The sequence below is a fragment of the Drosophila miranda genome (assembly GCF_003369915.1).
Source record: "Drosophila miranda strain MSH22 chromosome Y unlocalized genomic scaffold, D.miranda_PacBio2.1 Contig_Y2_pilon, whole genome shotgun sequence".
Classification (NCBI taxonomy): domain Eukaryota; kingdom Metazoa; phylum Arthropoda; class Insecta; order Diptera; family Drosophilidae; genus Drosophila; species Drosophila miranda.
Window position 1 is genome coordinate 27,992,773 of NW_022881614.1, and position 13,931 is coordinate 28,006,703.

The window sequence follows — 13,931 nt, forward strand, 5'->3', positions numbered from 1 at the left end:
CGGAGACCCTGTTTCCGAGGATCCAGGGCTCCTGAATGAGGACTATGTCGGCTCCATCCTTGGCCAGGTGGAGCAGTAGAGCAGCGCATGCTGCCTTACAATGGTGGAGGTTTATCTGCAGGAGCGTCAACGACATTCCTGAGGCTCGCCTCCACCATTGTTACTTCTAGATCGCTGTCAGGGGACTCCGGCTCCTCCCCGACAACGATGTGGCTGAGACCTCTGGCTAGGTCGCTCTCGTCGAACGCGTAGTCGTCCAAGATATCGTCCGACATCATGGACGCCGCATCCGACGCCGGGTTGTCTTCCTCGCACGAGGCCCCCTCTTTCGGGATCTCCGGCAGCTCCGGGTCTGGCTCGACCTCCACTTGCCTGCCCTTGCGATCGGACTTGTAAGTGGATATGGTGACCTTCTTGTAGCCATAATCCACTACACCGTCCGACTTTGCGAGGAGATCAATGGATTCCTCATTTAGGACGAGGATAACCTGGCGCCTCTGCCCTTGGATATCCTCCACCTTTGCCACCTTCCAATCGGCTGTAGGAAGGTGGGGGTTGCAGACCTGCAGTAACCTGAGGATCTTCTCAGGCTCTGCAGGCTTAGCCGAGACCCACGCTCTGGCTCTCGGGCGACTAGGGACATCTTCCCACTTCACGGCCTCCAGTTTCGCCCCTGGATAGACCTCTTTTAGGGCCGCCACCGCCTTCATGTAGAGGGCCGCAGAGCGAGCGTCTTGGCAGGCGATGGCTTTCACCTTGCCTTGATGCCACCCTGCGTCCTCACACTTTGGCGGTGGTCCGCCGTTCTCCTCCAGTTCCAGTAGGAACCGGTCCTGGAGCTCGTTCTCCACCAGGTGCCACTTATCGCGAGGGACATGGCCGTCCTCGGCGCCCCTGTCCAGGACACCGATCAGGGTCCTGCCCCTCGCCACCTCAGCGAACGACCGGTTCGTGAGGTGGGTCTTCACCCGCTTGGCTTGCTGGGCTTGGCCTGGCTGATTTGCGGGGTCCTCCGCTGAGCGTTGCCGCTTGTTGGCGGCCTTGGCTGCGCCCTTTCCGGCTTTGGCTGGCTGGAACAGTGGAAGGATTGAGCAGGCCCACAGCCTCTGCTCCTTTCCTTCGGCTGACGCCTTGAAGTTCGGGTCTTCGTTGGACAGGATGAAAGCCGCTCGTCTCCTGTCCTGGTACGACGGCTTTCCACCCCGTGGTGCAGAGACGCTGCCCGCCGGGGCTCCCATGGGTTCTTCGGTCCCGGTGCGCTCACCAGCCGCGATTACGCTCTGCTTGGCAGCCACCCCGGTATCCGCTTCGCCCTTGGAGCCACCCGACTTGGAAGGACCCGATTGGCTTTTCGGGCCCCCCCTCACTGCGGCTGCTGCCTGAAGACGGTGGACCGACTCAGTCTCCTTCCCCGTCTTCTTTGGACCCGGTTTCCCAGGCGCTGGTGCAGAGGGATTGGCTTGTCCCTCCGGTACTTTAAGAGGAGTACCGAGCTCCTTTGCGGCTTTGTTGGTTTTTATTTGTTTTTTATTTGGCATAGTAGTTCCCACGAGTAGGCGGGAAGGGGATGGTCACCCGAGGCATAGCCCGCTTGCCCCGGGAAGCCTGATTTAAACTGGAGGTCGGCAGGTATCCAGAGTCCGCATATTAGCGACCGGGCACCCCCCCGGCCATGCATCCCTCGGCATATAACAGTGTCACCTTGGATTGGGGTAATTTCACTGAGAGTTTTCTTCTCTCCGCCCGACTACCATTCGCCAGCATCATAGCAGAGACATGACCGTGCTAGGACCTGTTTCCAGCCGCCCTCACGGGGAGAGTATAGTCGCACTTCCACCGGTGTGCACAGTTACGGCGGGTGACGGTTCGCTCGCAACCCTCTGTGTCCTAGGGGGGGGGGGTGTGAGACGCAGACCGCACCGGGTATTACTAACCGGAGCGGCTGCGCCTCAGTTCCGAGTTCACAGTTGTGCGAGCCGACCCGTCATCCGTTTGTCCCCTGTAGCACCCGATGGCTGACGGCCTTCTTTTATCTAAACTTCAACATTATTTCCTTAAAACAAAAATTAAATCCGATATGGCAACATAGTAAATGATCTTAATAACTACTAAAAAAAAATATCACCTATTTTTCGTAATGGTTGGGTATATAATGATATTTGATAATGTAATGAGTATATATATAATAAGACTGTAATTCGAGTTAAATTCTAATTAAATTCATAAATTTCGCTTTTCGCATAACATGGGAAAATCATTGAATACTTTAAGTTCGTTACTTTCGCTTTTCGCACAAATGTGGAAAAAAAATCATTAAATCTTTTAACTTCGGAATGAGTCGACAATCAAAGAGGCGGTCTGGCTGACAAAACGTGATCTCCTATGCGGAGTTCAGTCGATGACTGGATGCAGATGGCATCTCTAATTAGCCAACGATCAGATCGCTCAAGGAAAAGTCTCAATAGGCAGGGGTCAGAGGTTTCAAATTCGCGAGGTTGGGCAAGGATCAGTCGGTTTTCAAAACTACGTACATTTCAACTTTTGGAAGGTATGCTTACTCACTCACTGTTCAATTTCCAACGACGAAAGATCGATCTTCCGACGTAGGCTGAAAACAAGCGTTAATTCGGAAAGGTGGTTTACAGTACGAAGACTCTATCTCTTGCTACAACTCAGAATTCCTAACTTCGACCTACTCCTTGTATGTGGAGCCACAGAACTTTTGGGGGAATTTTCTCCCTGACAATTCAATCCGAACTTAACTGACAACAATAGCTTGTGAATATTTATAATGATTGCTTAAGCTGATATATGTTTAACGAATGTGTAACGAAAATGAATTAAACTAGCGATGTCTTAACAATACTTATAACTGCAAATTCTGAACACATTTCCCGAACTCCCAGGGGGGAACTTGAACGTTAATGAGGTTGGCTGATAATTATTCTTCATGAATATACAAATTTTGTGAGATTTTTATACTTTAAACATTAGGATGGTAATAGACGAGGCTAGCATCCGCTGAACCCTATGATTTTGTGAACTGTGCTCCCTGAAGCTGCTGGAAGAGGAATCCTGGACAGAGTCGGGGCGAAGAGGACAGCCGAAGGCGGAGAATTCTGCCTCTGTTTGGCAGACGATTGGGCAACCAGGAAGACGATGGCCGCAGTTGGCTTCATCACTGCAGCATGGTCTGCGCTCGGGCAACCGAGAAAACGAAGGCCGCAGGTGGCTTTAGCACTGCAACATCCCTGATTTGCTCCTGCTTCTTCTTCACGCGCCTTGGCGCGCGCTGCTGTTTAACCCTGTCTAGGGTGCTCCTCGCAGGAGAAGGGTCCCAAGCGGGAAGGCGTTTGCTTATTCCAGCCCCCGGCTGACTGCGCTCTGCGGCTTACTTAGCCGGCGACTGGACGATGGGGTGCGTTTAAATAACGTGGGTCGCTGCCCCACGCAATAAGCGAAAGACCGTCCGGTCTTTGAAGCTGTGGCGTCTTTCCTCCGAGCGGGATCTGTCGCGAGACTCCCGTGCCCCGTCACTCCTCTTGTACGAGCAAGGGAATCAGCGGGTGCGTGAGCTGCAGAAAATCAGATGAAAACCTGTTCTGTGGATTTTTCCAATCGCACTCACCCAAAATCTCGCGATCAACCGAAAGGTATGTCTTTTCCGTACCGTGTCGAGTTGTTTCACAATGGAATTTTCCTATGATGGCACTTCTTACAAAAGATTCGTTTGCGCGCACACCCGTTCTCGACGAGATCTTTAACCGGAAAAGGAATTTGACATGGCCTGTCAGATGTACAAAGCAAACTTTAACAGGTCAAAGTAACCCTGCGCCTGTTAACAGGTCAAAGTAACCCTGTGCCTGTCAAAGGGTGGCAGCATGTATCCCTGGCCCCAAGATCGATATCATGGTCTTGACTTTCAATTTTCTTTCAAATCTTAGCCGATTAATCCTTCCCGCCAAACCTATCGACTTCTTCTACGTCGCTTTAGGCCCGCTACAAGGCTTAAACCCTGGGTAGAGTGTAAGGATAAAGCCATGGTCTCATGTTGTTAATCGATGAAATAGTATATTAAGTAAGACAATACCGAATAAGAAATGTTTAACCAACTGTTTGCCTTAGTGTGTAGATCGTGGGCGATCTGTAGTCAGGTTGCCCGAATGTAAGATATGAATATTAGTTTATAAGATTTGAATATTAGTTTAAGATTTACTCATCGATAGGTTAGGTTAGGTTAGGTTGAGGCGGCTGCCGGGCTCGCTCGGAACCCGTCACACTTAGGCCGGTTTCGGTCCGTTGTGATACCGCATAGGATCATTTCCTTCCTGCGTTGTGAGACTTCCTGTCAGCAATTATCCCATCCAGATGCTCTCACAAAGTTCGCTATCCTCCTGGGACATAGTTTGGACATCTCTGAGACGTCGTGTAGAAAGGCTGAGCCCAGGTGCTGTAGCCTTCTTCTGCTGAGAGCTGGGCAGGAGCAGAACAGATGTTCCACTGTCTCCTCCTCTTCCTCGTCTCTACAGCTGCGACAAAAATCGTTATGTGGGGCCCCCAGCCTGTTAGCGTGGGTGCCTATTAGCCAGTGTCCCGTGAGGGAACGTGTGACTACGCTGCACCTTTTCCTGCTTAACTTGAGGAGCTCGGAGGTGCGCTTCATGTCCATGGTCGGCCATGTTTGCCGAGTTGTGCGACATCGTGGCACTGTTTGCCACATATCGTTTTTTAGTCGCTTGTATTGCTCCCTTATAATGAGCTTACAGGTGGCCATTGGCATACAGATATCCTCCTTGTCTTGGAGAAGGGTGATTGTAGTGCCAGATCTGGCCAGCTCGTCCGCTATACAGTTGCCCTCGATGTCCCGGTGGCCCGGGACCCAAATCAGGCTAATAGGAAATTGCTGAGCCATCTCGTGCAGAGATTTGCGGCAGTCTGCCACGGTGGCCGAGTTCGAGGAAATCGCGCTTAGCGATTTGATCGCAGCCTGGCTGTCGCTATAAATGTTTAGCTTGGTTGCCGTGGACGGCAGCCGCTTGTAGGCAGTCTAGAGCCTCCCTGATTGCTATGACTTCCGCTTGAAAGACACTGCAATGATCTGGGAGTCTGAAGGAATGCCTTATGCTTAGCAGTTCAGAGTAGATTCCACCTCCGACGCTGTCGTCCAGCTTTGATCCATCTGTGAAGATGTTTATGGCCCCATCTGGGCCTGGGAGTCGCTCGAGCCATTCGTCTCTGTGAGGGATGATTTTGTCGAAGGGAGTGTCTGTGTACTCTCTTGGAACTTGGTAGTCTGTTTTTGAGGGGACGGTACTGCTATTATTTAATATGGCTGAGTGACCTATGCACTGTGTCACCCATTGATCTGAGTCTCTTAGACGTATTGCTGCTGCTTTTGCCCGTTCCTTTCCTGCGAGGTCAAGGCTCTGTAGGCATAGGATGGCATTTAATCTTGTGGACGTTGACATGCAATGACTGCATCTTTCAAGAGGCGATGCAGTTACTGCACCGTCAAGTGGCCCGTGTGACACCAGCAGAAGGCTGTTACGCGCGGATCCCAGGCAAAACGCAGCCCTCCTCCCGCCCAACCGACCGAGGGGCGCTGCCGCATGACGCGCGGCGCGTAGCCGAACCAAACGCGAACATGCAAGAAAGATAGCTATTAGACTAACATTCGAGGAAAATTAGTACTAAACTTACTAAGAAACTAAGCATGCAATCAAAGTACAAATACCACTACAGTTACTAATTAATAGAAAGGTGTGTAAGGATTAATAATTTAATAAGAGGAAGAGAATTAGTGGTGGATATAATATGGTAGAGGGAATTATAATCCGAGCATAAGACCCTAAACGGTTCATGCAAGGAATAATTCGATCTACAAAGTGGAAGGAACAACGGTATAAAATTTCTAGTCAGTCTAATAGGAATCGTGAAGTTTATGTGGCTCAACAGATCAGGGCTGTCTATGTCACCCCTGATCAAGTTGTGCATAAATATCACACCAAGCATTTTTCTACGGTTAACTAAGGATGGGAGGTTTACTAATAGTAGTCTACTAGAGTAAGATGGGAGTCTTACACCCGCATCCCAGTTAAGGCCCCGCAGAGCAAAGAGTAAAAAGTTTTTCTGTACTGATTCTATACGGTCCTGGTGTACTTTGTACTGAGGGCACCATACACAGGAGCCGTATTCTAAGATCGGACGAACAAGCGAGGTATAGAGAGTCTTTGTTATATAGGGGTCGTCAAATTCCTTTGACCACCTCTTTATAAACCCAAGCACGCTCATGGCCTTATTTACCATGGTAGAAATGTGTTCGGAAAACTTTAACTTGGGGTCTAACATAACACCCAGATCATCCACCAGGGTAATTCTCTCAAGAGAACCACCAAATAGGGTGTAAGGAGCCAACAAAGGGCTAGAACGATGAAATGTCATAACTTTGCATTTCGAGGCATTAAGGTGTAACAAGTTTGCACAACACCATGACTGAAAGTTATTGAGATCGGATTGCAAGCGAGAATGAAATGAAATGTCCTTGTACTGGACACAGAGTTTAACATCATCCGCATACATAAGTACTCGAGAGTATGTTAATACTGAAGGTAAGTCATTAATAAAGAGTGTGAAGAGTAAGGGGCCTAGATGGCTGCCTTGTGGTACTCCCGAAGAAACCTTTACTGGTAAAGAGAGGGAGTTTTTGAAGAGGACTCTTTGAGACCTAGAACAAAGATAGCTAGAAATCCATCTCAGGAGGTTGGGCGGAAACCCTAAAAGGTCAAGTTTATGCGCTAAAAGGGAATGGTTTACAGAGTCGAATGCTTTACTAAAGTCGGTGTAAATAACATCCGTCTGTAAGTTACCTTGAAAGCCTTTAATAATGAAAGAGGTAAACTCTAACAAGTTCGTGGTGGTTGATCGCCGCCTTATAAATCCATGCTGAGTTGGAGATATAAGTGACTTGCAGAGATGTTGCAAGTGCGGAGTTAAAACCCTCTCAAACATTTTAGGAATAGCGGATAACTTTGCTATACCTCTATAATTTTTTGCATCAGACTTGCTACCTTTTTTATGGAAAGGAATTATAAACGATTCCTTCCAGATCGGGGGGAAGCAAGAAGAATCAATGGATAGGGTGAATAGTTTAAGCAAAGGTCCACACAGAGCATCGGCGCAGTACCTGAGTACACAACCTGGAACCCCGTCTGGACCCGGTGAAAACACCGGCTTAACTAGTCGAAGATCATGAAGTAGGGAACATTCATTTAACAAGGGACTGAAAATGCCGTTCGACCTCGGTAAACCGTATGGGTACGGATGACCAGAGTAGCTTTCCTCAGAATAGGTGGTTTGGAAGAATTGGGCAAAAAGATCGGCAATTGCCTGATCATTATTTGCCGACGTATTACAAAATGATAGCGAGGATGGGTGTGCGGACGTTCTACGCTTACTGTTTACGAAGCTGTAAAACTGTTTAGGGTCCTGAGAAAAACGTATCCTGCATCGAGATAGGTAGTTCTTATAGCATTGAGCATTAAGAACTGAAAAGTTTGACCGAGCTAATACATAGCGAGAGTGAGAAGTAGGAGAACCCACTTCTTGAAATTTTTTATAAAGTCTTGATTTTAAGTTTTTTAGACTGGATAACTCTTTGGTAAACCAAGGGGGTTTTCCAGATCTAGTCGGACAAGAAAGCGGGACACAAGAATCGAAAAATGTGCCAAGAGCATTGTAAAAAATATTTGTGCCTTTTATGATATTAGTGCACAAGTACAAAGCGGACCAATCAAAATCCCTAATGAGGTTATTAAGCTTCGCAAACTCGGCTTTACGAAAGCAGCGGACACGTTCGGGCAGCCTACTCGACCGATCCAATACAGTTGGTCCTATATCTAGCGACACCTCGAAAGTAGGGTGGTAGGCGTCTTCAGGTATAGTGAGCGGAAGGGCTCGGGTTAACAACACTATGGTCGGATCCAATACAAAGCACAGATCAAGCAATCGACCCAAGGAATTTTTCACATGGTTGACTTGAGACAGGGATAGGTCAAGCAAGCCGTCAACAAAGTCATGTCGTGACATGGGCACTAGGATACTAGACTCGTTTACCGAAGACCAAACAGTTCCTGGCAAGTTTAAGTCACCAAGAACTATCATACGATCTTTATCAGATAGCGAGGAAGAAACAGCGGTTAAAGCGGACAAGTGCTGCTCATAAATTGAAATATCCGAAGAAGGTGGGATATACGAGCAAGTAATGAATATAGCGAAAGCGGGAAGAATCAGTTTTACACACAGGAATTCCAGTTCCTGTTGAACTTGGACTGTAAAATGTTCCGACGTGAAGTAAGAGTCCACTGCAATTAGAACCCCCCCTGCCCGTCGAGACGAACGGTCCTTTCTAAAAGTTGTGTACCGACCTGCCAAAACCTCGGAACTAAGAATGTCCGGCTTTAACCAGGTTTCAGTAAACACAATAACGTGGGAAGCAAATGCAACACTATCCCGGAAAAGAATGCTGAGCTTACTACGCAAGCCTCTTACATTCTGATAGGTTACTAAAAGAGAAGTTAGTTTTTTGGAAAGGTGGAAGCAAGACGGGAAGTTGAGGAAGAGGAAGTTGAGGTTGAGGGTGGCACACTGGAAAGATTTGGAAGGGATATGGGGGGCCTATTCTTCTTCTTAGCCTTAAACTCCTTCACCACCAAATGCTCCGGCCAAAATTTGGCGGAGCAAATGGTGTCAAATTGAGTTGGGGAGATGCTTATCTTAAACGAGGCTATCTCCCTGGCATAAGAGAAGTTAAATTTCTCCACCTTTAAACCCACGGCTTTTATTTTGCTTTGAATAAAAGCAATTACATCATTAGATGTGAGGTCAGGGGCCAGCCGTGAAACAAAAACTTGTCGTTTTGGTGGGACTCCCACCAGTGGTTTAGTCACCACAGGCCTAGTACCTGTGGTGGCAATATCCGGAGGTCCGGAACGTCTATTTACTGGTGGGATCGGTATAGACGGGACAACTAGCGAACTTGCGGACACCACGGACACGGACGCTGCAGACGTACTTGGCTGCACATTCTCCGAGGCGATGAATTCGGCTACCGAATCTGCGTCGCCAGCAGCTGTCGTTGCCCTTGGAGTGGCAAACGAGATCAACTGCTGCACACTTGGAGTGGTCGGAGTCAGTTTTTCGGCGGCGCACGGCTGAGTGACGGTTGGCAATTGCAGATCCCGCGGAGTGACCTTTTTGCGCCTCGGAGACTCATTCAGCAGTTTTAAACCGCTAAACTGAGCCTCCATGGCTAGGAGCCGATCGTATTGGTTTTTAAAACCAACGGTCAGCTCCTTAAAGCCACTCCGCGTCTGCCTCATGAAAGCCACCATGTCTTTCTCCACCGCACGGCATGCCTCGCAACTGTAATGCAAGCCATTACGTTTGGCTATAGCATCACTCACGAGTCCAGAAAATCCAGCGCATTTTGCGTGCACTACGCTGTCGCAGAGCCAGCAGGGGACATTCGGCTGATCGTGGGTGATCTGCTTCTTACAGCTTTTTTTGGCACAGACCACAGCGTATTCCATTTTATTTTATTATTTATTTATATATATACTATTATTTTCAAAACAAATTGGTATCAGACCAATGTGCCAGACAACGCTCAAAGCGGAATTGGTAAAAAAAAGAGAGCAGAGTTGAGAGCGGTTATAGCGAGAGCTACTAAGCAGAGAGCGCTATTGCTCAGAAAGTTTAAAGAGCGAGAGAGAAAGAACAGTTATTGAAGTTGAGGTGATAGCGATAGAGTGATAAAACAACAAAAGCTACCAGACGAGAGCGGACTGCAATGCAATGTAATGCGTACTCACTCACTGCAACAACACAAACACAAGCACAAGCACAAGCCGACGCCGAAAAATAAAAAGTTAAATAATGTTTTAACACAAATCAAAAGGCATGCACTCGCGTAATAGAATAGGTTTCCAGATTGTTGTCTGGTTAGGAAGTAAATTTAGAATTTAGTTAGGAAAACACCGGCTGTTTATTCAAAACAAAAGGAAAAAATGCGGAGCGCAAAACAAAAACACGTCTGATCACTACGAAAGATACGAAAGATAAAAGATAAAGGTCACCGGCAATGTCCTTGCCTAGGCTCTTCCTCCCCCGCCCCCGCCCCCTCTCTCTGGTGCCTTTTGCCTTCTGCTGTATCCACTTCCGTCGTCTCCTCTTCCTCTTGCAGGGTAATAAAAATTGCTCACGTGTCACGCCCATAAAAGTCACACATAAAACAACAAAAAAATACAGGAAGGAAGGGAGGGGCAGGCAGGGAATGGAAGGAGAGGCCTTAAGCGGGGTCGAAGCCTGGAATACCCTTGGGATTGAGGAAGGAAAAGAGTTGATACTCCAGAGATATACCTTTAGAGGTAGATACATGTAGAGGGATCCTCAGTGAGCTCCCTACAAGTGAGCAGTAATCCGCTCCAGAAACTCCATAAACAAGAAGTTGTCTTGAATAATCGGGTATGATATGTATGCTGTGTTTCCCATAGATCTCCCGTCCTCTCGCTTCCGAAGTCGAACTCTTGCTCTACTATCTACTAAACCTTCCTACCACACCCTTGACTATCCAAAACGGTAGATCGATGATTGTATGCCCTACTCCCGGGCCATTTATCATGCCCCTCGCGAGGGTATCCGCAGCAAACATCAACGTGAAGCAGCAACAACAACAGCTACAGAAAATTTAATTACAAACAAGCAAACATTAAAATTTTGTAATTCCATCATAAAAATTTGTTTGTTTCAGCGGAGGAGGAGGAGGGGAGGGAGGGGCAAAGCAGGTGCCAGCATATCCTGTGGCCACATTCAGGCAGCAAAACACTTGTACGCTTCCTCAATAAAAGTCAAACCAGATTAGCCGTCAGCTCGAATCCTCTCCAGCCCCCGACCAGCCGACAGTGTCTATGTCTCTGTCTCTGGCTCTCTGTCTTTGCGGTTTTTAATTACTTTATATTATTGGCCAAGTTTTTGGGGTAAAGATTGCCTGCCTCGCCTTGCCCCTCAGTACATAAAATCCATGTGGTGTGAAATGAATGGAGCTCCGCTCCGGACAATGTTGTACATGGCACTTGGACATGGTCCGAGGCGAGAGTTGTGGCATTGTTGATTGCCACACGGAGAGTCCAGTGTGTCGTTGTCCGTGTCCGTGTCCGTGTCCTTGTCGGAGATGTGTAGATGGATCCTGGATCCATCATTTGGGGTGGTGCGAAGAGCTCCTCTGATGCATAGGGCGGCAGTCCGCTGGACTTTGCCCAGTTGCTTGGTGATCGCCCTTTTTGATAGGGCCGGCCACCACACCGTAACTCCGTAGAGTAGTATTGGTCTAACTATAGCTTGATATATCCATTGGACTATGCTTGGGATCATACCCCATCTTAGCCCAATAGCTTTTTTGCATGTGTAGAGTGCAGTCATTGCCTTCTTCACTCTGTCTTTGACATTCAGGTTCCAGCTAAGCTTCTTGTCAATTACCAACCCTAAGTAACTGGCACTGTCGCTAAAGGAGAGCCTGCATCCTTGTAGTATTGGAGGGTTGAGGGGCGGGACCTTGTATTTATTTGTGAATAGTACGAGTTCCGTTTTTGAGGGATTTACTCCCAGACCGCGCGATTCTGGCCAATCCGACAGTTGCGCTAGCTTTGTGGACATTAAGTCGCACAGTGTTTGGGGGTATTTCCCCGAGAAGATAATCGCAACGTCGTCCGCATAGGCCACGACTTTGCAGCCCCCCCCTTCTAGGTCACATAGAATCTTGTTGACTGCTATGTTCCACAGAAGAGGAGACAGGACGCGGGGTGCCTCTGTTGACATACCTTGACTGGGCGGACGATCCCATCGATGATGTCACCGTCCTGCATGTGAGCAATTGATCAATGAGCATCACCAAGTGACGGTCCACCCCCAGGTCAGTCAGGGCTTCTGTAATGGCGCCCGGTACAACGTTGTTGAAAGCTCCCTCAATATCGAGAAAGGCTATGAGTGAGTACTCTTTGTGATGCAGAGATTTCTCTACCGCTGAGATCACTTCATGAAGAGCCGTTTCCGTGGATTTTCCTTTCCGGTAGGCATGCTGTGCGCCTGACAGCAACTGAGGGTGTATAGTTGTCCTCAGTTGCAGCCCGACGAGTCTCTCAAAGGTTTTGAGGAGGAAGGACGATAGGCTGATTGGTCTAAAGTCTTTTGCAGCTGAGTGCGAGGCTTTCCCAGCTTTGGGAATGAAGACTATCTTTGCCTTAAGCCATGTTCGCGGGATTGTACCCACAGCCAGTATCTTCCTGAAGATACCTTGTAGCCAGTTGATGGCCGTATCCCCGGCCTTCTGAAGTTGGGCCGGGATTACCTGGTCTGGGCCTGGCGATTTGAACGGGTTGAAGCTGTTTATTGCCCAGCTTATGTTACGTTTTGTGAGGATGTGATCCATCGAGGTTACCGGTCCCTCTCCTGGAAGATGTGCCGTCTCGATGGTTGTGCACCCTGGAAAATGTGTGTCTAGTAAAATCTGCAGGGACTCCTCACTGGAGTTAGTCCACGTGCCGTCATTCCTTTTAAGATACCCTACCGAGGGTAAGTTTTTGAGAGAATCTTGCGAAGCCTTGCGGCCTCTGACGTTTCCTCAATTTCCGAGCAAAATTTTTGCCAAGAGGCCCTTTTTGCTTTCCTTGTTTCCTTTTTATATAGTGACAGACTGATTTTGTAGTCTGCCCAGTGGCTCTCCTCGATCGCGCTTTTGGCCCTGTTGAAGAGGGTCCTGCAGCTTTTACGTAGGATGTCTATTTGTTTTGACCACCAGGGGGGTTTCTTTTTCCCCCTAGGTTTGCTAGAGGGGCACGCTGCCGCGAAGGCTTTGTTGCATGCCTCTGTGAACCTGTTCACTAGGCGATCTAGGTCGTCTTTTGTGTCAGTGCATGATGGTGCTTTGGAGGGGAGTAAGTCCTCCAGGGCTGAGCTATATTTTTCCCAGTTGGCTTTCCTGGGATTAATATAGTCCTTAGGTTTCGGACACTCGAGGGATAGTGTGGTCTCGATGTATCTGTGGTCAGAGAAAGAGTGGTCATCAAGGACTTGCCAACTCTTGACTATGTCTAACAGGTTGGAAGACAATAGGGTGATGTCAATAACCTCCTGTCGATTTTTAATTATAAAAGTGGGGTCGTTGCCCCGATTACAAATAAATAGATTTGAGTTAAGGATGAAGCTGAAAAGTGACTCACCCCTTACATTTGTGTTCGAGCTCCCCCATTGAGTGTGGTGAGCGTTGGCATCGCAACCTATTAATAGGTCTATGTCCGACCTCTCGCTGTCGCTGGCTAGTTTGCGAACCAGGTCGTTGGGAGGATCGTTTCCCTCATGGGCCATGTAGGACGACATCAGCCTTAGATGTGTCCCTTTCAGCTCTAGGCTTGCCGCCGTGTTGTCGCTATGGAGCAGAAAGATATTAAGGTGCTTTCTGGCGAGAATGCAGGTGCGGGTTTTACTTTCATGTTGAGCTACAATTATCTTGTACTCCTTCGACCCTAGTCCACAAACCTTGTCTCCCACTATCCAAGATTCCTGGATCAGGGCTACGTCTGCTCCGCTCTCTTCGAGGCGGAGTATAAGAGCAGCGGATGCTGCTTTACAGTGGTGGAGATTGATCTGAAGGAGCCTCAAGGACATCCTTAGTGTTCTCCACCACTGTAATGTCGGCATCCGGATCGTCCTCGACTTCCTCGTGGCAACACATCGCCTCGAAGTCGCATCTCAGCGTGCCATCGGTGGAGTAGCCCTCTGGGTCTATCTCTGTGTGATCGTCGGGTGCTTCGATCTCCGAGGCAGCGTCCTGCTCGACTGGCTTGTCGACAGGACGTGCCTCGGCCGCCGCATCCGACTTG

The 13,931-nt window shown here is 48.5% G+C and overlaps 1 long non-coding RNA gene across 1 annotated transcript; it reads right to left on the reverse strand.

The window, feature by feature from the left end:
- Positions 1 to 2,921: 2,921 nt before the first annotated feature.
- LOC117193094 lies at positions 2,922 to 3,791 on the reverse strand. Its single transcript, XR_004474509.1, has 2 exons — positions 3,629 to 3,791; positions 2,922 to 3,575 (listed from the first exon to the last, which is right to left on the reverse strand). It is a non-coding gene; the product is annotated as an uncharacterized LOC117193094 (long non-coding RNA).
- Positions 3,792 to 13,931: the final 10,140 nt, after the last annotated feature.